General features: G+C 48.5%; 1 long non-coding RNA gene across 1 annotated transcript in view; it reads left to right on the forward strand.

Moving 5' to 3' along the window:
- LOC130157800 (uncharacterized) overlaps window positions 1-3,300 on the forward strand; it is a 45,806-nt gene extending 42,506 nt beyond the window's left edge. Inside the window, exon 3 of the long non-coding RNA XR_008825046.1 lies at window positions 3,135-3,300. This is a non-coding gene — a long non-coding RNA (uncharacterized LOC130157800). The remainder of the gene's footprint in view (window positions 1-3,134) is intronic.
- Window positions 3,301-8,486: the final 5,186 nt, after the last annotated feature.

Consider the following 8,486-nt stretch of genomic DNA (forward strand, 5'->3'; position numbering starts at 1 on the left):
AAGTGCTTTCTCCACAACTTCAGTATGTTCTTCTGCGCACTTGTCTGTGTTGCCTTTACAGCTCCACGTATTGCGCTCGATGGCTCATTTAAGACCAAGATTTCCTTTGTGGTCCAGGAGTAAAATCTATATTTCCCTCAAATACAGAGAATAGTCAGAAGAGGAAGGCATAGTACAGTGGACATCTCCTGCTGCATCATTCAGGACCCGAGGTGTGTACCTATTTCTCGAGGCACAGACTTGCTATACATAGCTTTTAACTATTCTGACCTCATTTTCTCTGTATGGGTCCCCACGTCCCTAAAGAAGATGATTTAAAGAGATAACTGCTTAGTGGTCAGACATAACTGTGACGATTTTACATAGCGCAGTGGGTGTAGCGTTTGCAGAGGTGGCCTGCACATGTCATGGCTTCCCCACAGAGGTTTAATTTTTATTCTTTCTCCTTCTGTTGGTTCCCTTCCCATAAATTACCAGAAGGAAAACATGCCAATGTTCCACATGAGCCAGGGAAAGCCAGTAGCAGCCCTTAAATGAAAAGTAACCTACAATTAAAAAATGTTAGTGTAAACAAACCCAGCCTTTTCAAGCACCCTTCTCCCCCGAGGCACGAGGGGTAACTAACGGGGCTGGCCTGAAAAAGTGGGAGGAGCACATTGACAGGTAGATGCTCAGGTCAGTGCAAAACCTCGTACAGTCAGATCTTGCCCTGCAAACCCCCGTGCCCTTGATTATGATTCCAGCCCCAAAGGAAGCGGGGCAGTTTAGGGCCATAGCCATTCGCGGGATGAGAGCCGGATTCTGCTGTTCTGCATTCAAGGCTTGCAGTAAAGACTGGCACAGGGTTGCGGGTCACATTTGGCAGAGACGTTCCCTCGAAGAGGGCTAAGCTGGGCACCCAGGAGCCCGGAGTGCCTCTCATCCTGCCAATCCACTGCCACAAAAAGGCTCACGGGCTGTGTGAGCCCCAGCGGGGCTGTGGGCTCCAGCCCTGGCTGGTTCTGCACGGCTCAGCCACCCAAGGGCCGCGCAGCCAAGTACCGGGGCAACTTTAATGTTCCTCCAGGCCATCGGAGCAGCCAAACAGGCTGCGGAGGTCAGGGATTAGTCCTGGCTTGGCTTCAGTATGCTCTCTTGAGCACCATCTGAATCTCAAATGCGCCAGGTCTGCAGTTACGTATCTGATCCAGATTAAAGCTCATTTGCTTGCACAGCCTTGCAACAGAGAGCTCGGTTCAAGCTCAGTCACTTAATGTTTGCCAAGTTTTTGCATTTTGCACTGAGATCTAGGCTGCTACCATCACTCACGATGCCAAGTCTGCCCACACATCCTCCTGCCACCCACGGAGTCACGTGCTCCCAAGCAAAGCCCGGTAACGCCACATCTGGGGGTTGCAAAGCGCAGACGGGACAGCCGCTCACACACCCCAGGGACCCGGGCGCAGCCAGCCTGCAGGGTTTACAGCGTGTTGCAGGCACATCTCAAACTTCTCATGAAAGGCCAAGGAAAAAGGCATCACCAGAGAGCCCTGGGGCTGGAAAGCAGCCTGGGACAGCCCATCCCTTGCTGTTCCAGTGCCCACGTGTGGCCAAGCCCTGAATCTTTCCCTCTTTTGCTTTGGTGCATCCAAGTGCAGAGCGAACTCTTTGCAAAGAAAGCAAGTGTCCTCTGCTGGCTGCGAGCAAAAAGCGCATGTGGTGATACCCCGGCCAGGGCCAGCATCGGAGCAGGGAAGAGTTCTGTGGAGTCTGTGACCTCGGTTTGTTTCAAAGTTGGACGATAAACGAAGCGTGAAATGCAGTTACAAGCCGGCTGCTTGCAGCAAGGCGGGGGGGGGGGGGTGTCAGGGTCTCTGCCTTCTGGCTGTGGGGGCAGGGCAGGGTGCAGCCCTTCTCCTCACAGCCCCATTGCTGGGGGGACCCCCAAGTGGGTCCCCCGGTACAGCCCAGGTAAGGCCTGAGGTGGAGGAGGCTGCAAGGGGGGCAGCTGCACAAGGGGGGGCAGGAGATCAGAGGTGCCCAAGGCACAGGAGCAGAGGAACTCTTCACCAGCACGACGCACATTTTGGGCAGTGCCTGCAGAAAGGACGTAAGAGCAGGGGCCAGAATCCAGCATGCATTTCTTCTCTGTGTTTCTGAAACAATCCCTTGGAGATCAACGGGGTTTCACATCTTTCCCCATCTGTTCTTAATCTGTTCTCTTGGCAGATGCCAAACCACCATACCCCATATGGAAAAACACAAAACAAAATACAAAGCCTTGTATCTCCTCTGGTTTTATTCAGAAATGTTCCCCGGAGCCTGGCTCTGTTCATGCCCCAGGCATGTGTGGAGGCCCAGGGACAACCTGCACCGGGGACAGGGATGGACCTGCTGTCACAGGGGTGTCACAGCAAGGCCCAGGGAAGGGGTGGCAGGGTCGCAGGCTGTATCTGATGGAGCAGCTTTGTGTTTGTGCAAAGCCAGGGACTCAGGTGGGTCATTATCTGCTGCTGCTGGCATCCCCCTGCTGCCAAGAAGCCTGTACCCACAGCTGGGTCCTGCCATTCCAGGCACCGCAAACCCTACAGCCAGAGCCAGTCCCGGCCAGGCAGGAGGTGGGCAGGGAGAAGGGAACTGCCTCACTGAAGATAGGGCCAGAAGGAAAACCAGTACCCTGAACCCCCAAAGGCTCCAGTCAACTGGTCAAGCAACCTCTCATCCTGGTGTTTTCTCAGCATTAATCCCTGCAAAATCTGTTGAGGACATGAGCAACAGCATTTTAATGGTACCCATGAATACATTATTCAAGGCTCAGTGACTACAGCACTGTCATTATCAGTGCCTGCACTGAACCATCTCTGACAATCAATAACACAGGATAACTCCCAACATCTAAAATTATTCTATCCTGAACTGTTCCTATCCTCACCCTATCGATCCGAAGGTCTGAGTGTTTGCAACAGCTTGTAAAGTAAATTGACTTTAACTTCCTTCTTTCCAAACACTGAAACTAGCTCTTCTCAGGACGCTGCCATGCAATTTACAGCTCTGTCACCAACTCCTTAATAGTTGCCAGGTTCTTTGAAGTCCTTTGAAAGTGAACACAATAAAAAGATATGAGCCGAGACTGACCACAAGTTTCTTGTCTACAGGTTCCTACGTGCCTTTTTCGGTGTTTTCAGCAAGCTAACGGAAACACATTCCGTATCTTCAAGGCAAGACGGTGAGGTTTTAGAGTTCCCTTGACTAGTAACAACAGAGAATTTTAGAGTTCTACAGCAGCCAAATGCCAGCACATCTCCACATCTCAACTTCACCATCAGCCTCAGGTAAGAGAGGGAAGGGAGAGATTTCCTCTTTGCATACCATTTGCTTAACCAACCTGAAACACAATCCTGCCAGTCTGAAAACAGGTTTGAAACGGCGACAGTTAAACACCCGTGCAATTTGTCTGTTACCCCAAGAGTGAGGTAGTTATGTGAGGTTTGGATGAGGGCTGGGAAAAGATTCAGCAGCTCTGATAGGAGAAGGAAAATGGCGCTGTCTTGGGCTGTTAGCATCACAGCATGCCCTGCTCTGTTCAGACACTGCTTCACACCAGCCCAAGCCTGTGTTAATTTAATAAAGGAAAACATCCTGTGCCTCCCCACTTTGCAAAGGTAGGGTCTGGGGTGAAGGAGATCCCCTTTGCTTACTCTGTATGTTTTGCCAGTATCCCCCAACTCCCTGAAATGCCAAGAGAAAGATCAGCAGAGTGAAACACAACCTCAAAGAGAAACCCAGCCTTTCTTAAAATGTCCTCACAGCGGCAATCATAATAAAAATACAAACCTGAGGTTTGTAAAAATCTAGCAATAAAACCACAGACATCTTTACAATTCCCAGATACACAGCACTCCCCGGCAGCAAGCACAAAATCCCTCCCAGATGCAAGGAGCAAAACTATACCTGGCCAACAGGCCTAATTATTTTACAGTCTGTAAAAAAAAAAAAAAAAAAAAGCCACACATGACACCAATTCGCAGGTCATTACCAGTCACCATCAGGGAAGATAAAATAAAATCCCTGCATTTTTCCTCACCTTGAGACCGTGGAGCAGCTGACAGAGGTGGAATGCTACACTTACAGGCCAGTACTGGTTGAGGTTCATAAAGCAAGCTCAGATCTTTGTGTTGTTTCCCAGTCATTTAAAGCCCTTTTCTTTGCAAGTCAGAGGGTAAGCATGGTCTGTTCCAAAGGAATAGAGATCATCTCTCTTAAAATGTGAGGCAGGCCCTCAGGCAATGTAGCTCAGCTTCCCAGTGCGCTCCAGCAGGTTATTTAGTATTTCCACGCCTTGAATCTCCTATCAGCAAAAGCAATCCTGTATTTCTCCCACTCTTTCTCCAGCCAGGTTTAAAGCTCTTCATGTGGGCGCTGCTTACTATCAGGAGGCAATGGAGTGTCACGGAAATCGGGAATCAAACCTCTGAACACCACTGCAGCATTAAGAAGCAGGCGCTCCTTCACTGCAGTGCTGGGTGCACAGTGGCATCTCCACACACCAAGCCCACCTGTGTAGATTTCACCGTTACATTCATACATGAAATTACAAGGTCATACACTCCCAATTACAATGATTGGTTAGAAATTTGCATAGGATTGTAATATGTGCTGTGTCACCCTTCTCTGTTACTATGCTTGCGCAGGGGAAGGGTCTTCACCTGGGCAAGGGTTGTCTTGACCTGTGGGCATGAGTTTTAGTATTATAATGAAGGTAGTTCACTTCAGGACACCTTAAAAGTTAGTTTTGTTGCCAAGTTGGATGGCTGAAAATTGGCCTTGCCAAGCTGTCCAATAACTCATCCTATACACAATAGAACCTGGGTGCTTTGGTTATGGTCTGGAGAGTAAAGACTAAGGCTATTAAGGTCTATAGCATAAGGACTTCAAGGAACAGTCTCTGATAATAAGCAGTACAGCGATTCATACATCATTGGTTAATAAGTGTTAACATAATTCCACCATGGAGGTTAACTCCTTAGAATCAAAATGTTCTTCTAACTAACTGTTACATAAACACAAAATATAGAAAGACTCGGTAAGATCCTAAACCAAACAGGAGGACTGTGGCAGCGGAGGGCTGGTTGTGTGCAAGGTGATCAGGCTCACCTGAGTGTAGAGCAGGAGTATAAAGCACGGAGTGGATGACTTTCTGGGATGATGCGCTGGACACCCTGCAGTCGTTTAGCCTAGTACTGTCTTACGTGCTTAGCTTTACTCTCAGGTGCAGAGAGGATTCTGCATTCCCCCCCATTTGCCTGTACTGCTGGCGGAGGCAGGTATCAGCCTGCTGAGATGATGGTACGGATTCAGCTATTGACAACTGCAGTGATTTGTCTTTTCCTCTGTCTGCCATGGAAATGAACTCATGTGGCAGCAATGATGGGATATTATTCAGAGGGGAAAAAAAAATCAGTGTAGGCCAGGTTTAAAAAGTCTAGAGTAAACACAGCCTCGGACTAGTACCATACAACTGTCAAGTCACATTGCAGTAGGTTTCTTGATGCTGGTAATTTAATGATTCTTTGGCCCCAGGGCACATCTCCCACTGTGAATCTGCTTCTCCAAAGCCGCTTTATCACTGACCTGAAAGGAAGCAATCATGGCTTGTGTGTAAATGTGTGTGACGAGAGCTAATGCACGGTAATAGCTACAGCACATCCAGTGGGTTTGACAAAACGGACAGGTATGTGTATTTTCCTCCCTGAACATAGAAGTCACTGGCCTTTTTCCTAATGCTTTTATAGACTATAGTAGGCAGAGCCTGGGCATGCATATAGAAACCTGGCAGCGATTACTTATATACACAAGACTAGATTTGTGTGTGTGTGTGTAAAAGCCTTAAAAACAAAACAAAATGCAGATGTCACAGGTCTTTTTTTTGCCCTAGAAAAAAACGTTTGCTCTTCTCTTATTTCTAGGCTGTTCTTTTTCCTTTGTGTACTGATTGTCTAAGTTTAGCTGCCTAGTTGAAGAACTGTTTCAAAGCTGTTCTGGGCCTTAATCACACCCTTCCTGACTGCAATGAGAACCCTTACTCCCCAGGTTCCTGGGAAAAGCCCATGATCTAATTGCAAGGCGGGAATTGCTTTTGCCCTTGTTTGTACAATCACAGAATTCTGGCTAACATCCATCTCACAAATTAATGCTGAAAAATAATGGATTTTCTAAGAGTCTGGTTGGTAAAGTGGAGATAAGGGAGCTGAGTAAGGGGCTGGTGCCTTCTCCCAGCCAGCAATTGTAGTGATGTTTTATGTTCAGGGAGTAGGTCAATTCACTTGCACATTTAATGGATGAGGTAAGGGCAGCTTGCACTAAATTAGCTTTCTGGGCAATGTATGATATCAGGGATGCAAAACCCTTCTGGCTGCCCGCTGCTGCAGGGAGCTACCGGTACGTACTTTCAGAGCAAGGCCTGGCAGATCTATTTGCAGATGATGCTCTCTGGTACCAAAAACAAACGCTGATGCTCCTGAGCATCCTGCTCTAAAGCAAATGACCACTAAGGCAATACCAGCCAATGTGCCACCGCGGGGACACGCCTGGCCACACTCTGCTCAGCACCATTTCATTAGCGGTAAGGCACGCTGCAGCAGAGTTGCAAGAAGGATCTCTGTGTTGTGCCCCCCTCCATGAACAGAGATGTGTGTGCAGCTCATGGCAGGCTGCTCCCACCTTCTGCTCCTCCAGCCCTGGGGGTCAAGCTGGATTAGGTGTCTGACCCGCTTCCCCCAGTTCCGCTGCTCAATAGATGTCTGAGCCTCAGTTTCGACACTTGTCATCAGATGTTACTTGTTCTGCAGCAGGAGGCTTCCTCTTGTACCAGGAACCCCACTGGCCTAAGTGTTGTGCAAACAAAGGAAAAACAATAACTAAAACCAGTCTCTGCCTTAAGGAGCTGACAGCATCTCCCTTATTTCTCCCAGCTTCTGTAAATAAATCCTTGGTAATGTCGCTGTTTTTCAGAGGATGATAAAAGGACCTGTCGTCACCCCCTGACACTGACTTTTCCTGCCATCCCCACTAAGCTTTCCCCTCCCTCTCCCACGCAGGGAGAAGTTTGTTAAAAATTAGACCTCATCTGATGACTGCTAATTATCTCAGAGGCTGTTGGTAAGATGCAGCAAAGGGACCAAAGACAGCCCTGAAGAACAGCCCTGCGAGGGGAATGCTGGCTTGGCCAGCATCACCGAGCGGAATGAGGCCTTGAGTATTTTAACTGATGCTTCTCCAATAGGATGCCTGATAGCAAAGGTATTAAATAAGGATTAGCACAGCACTCTCTCTATATACACACTCACTTAGGTCCATTTGGTTCTGATTTTTAAAATCTTGCCTTTTGGAACAGGGAGGGATCACATCACCCTTCAGATTTTAACATTTTGGTTGAATTTCATCCTGGCTGTTGTTCCCGACTCGGTGCCAAGCTCTGGGAAAGGCTGTGCGCAATAACTTTCCCTTGTCCTCCCGCCAGCACGCTGCTGTCGAGAGCAGAGGACCTGCAACAACCTGCGGGCTGCCTGCTTGCAAGGAGAGACACGGTCTCCTCCCGACAGGGTGAATGTGAAGCTAATCCCAGATTCCCATCTCAGCCACACTGATCTAATTAATAGTAACTGTTTTGGCTTTATAGGGAGAGAGGTCTTTGAACTGAAGTGCAGGCAGGACTCGGAGGTCCTCAGGTCTGGAGTCCACTTGCTGAATTTTCTGCCTGATCCTGTCAGATCATGGGAATCAGGAAGTCTGGATTTGATCTCAGGTTCCCCGGGGATTTTCTGGCTGACCCTGGGGTGCTTAGTGCCAGTCCTTGGAAGGACGCCTGCAGTCTTCACAGAAAGTTGTACCTGCATGAAGCACTGACAGTCAGGCTGGAGGTCCAACCCACAGGCGACACAGGGCTGCTGCACATCGTATCATAGCTTTTTGTGATCTCTGATTTCGGTGGAACATAAATAATGTGAGATTTTACTGTAAAACATTCCTCTCTCAGAGCCCTGCGTTTGCACTTTGATGGACAGGGGATTTGAATCTCTGGGGACGAGCCCTTGGCCATCTCCAAGGTGCAGGAGTTGTGATCGGGGCCAGGGCTTCCTCCAGCCCAACTCCCTGCAAAGAGAAGTTGCTGTGCTATAATTAACTATATTACACAGCACTTTCCTTTTCAAGGTTTTTAAAGAGCTTTGCAGATATTAATGATGCATAATTACCATGCTCGCAGCACCCTGCAAGACAAAGATATTTCCATTTTGAACATGAAGAAACTGGGGCAGCTCAGTGGGTTGCTTACCTGACGAGGGGCAGCGGGTGCTGCCACAGCAACAGCAGCCTGGAGGGTGACAAATCAGGGTGACAAATCGAGGTGACATTTGCAGGCTGAAGCTTCGCAGAAGTGAGAAGTTCAGAGAAACCATGGGGACATGGCAAAAAAAAAAAAAAAATCCTTAGGGACTATTCCAGCTTTA

Source organism: Falco biarmicus, chromosome 1 (assembly GCF_023638135.1).
Source record: "Falco biarmicus isolate bFalBia1 chromosome 1, bFalBia1.pri, whole genome shotgun sequence".
Lineage (NCBI taxonomy): Eukaryota > Metazoa > Chordata > Aves > Falconiformes > Falconidae > Falco > Falco biarmicus.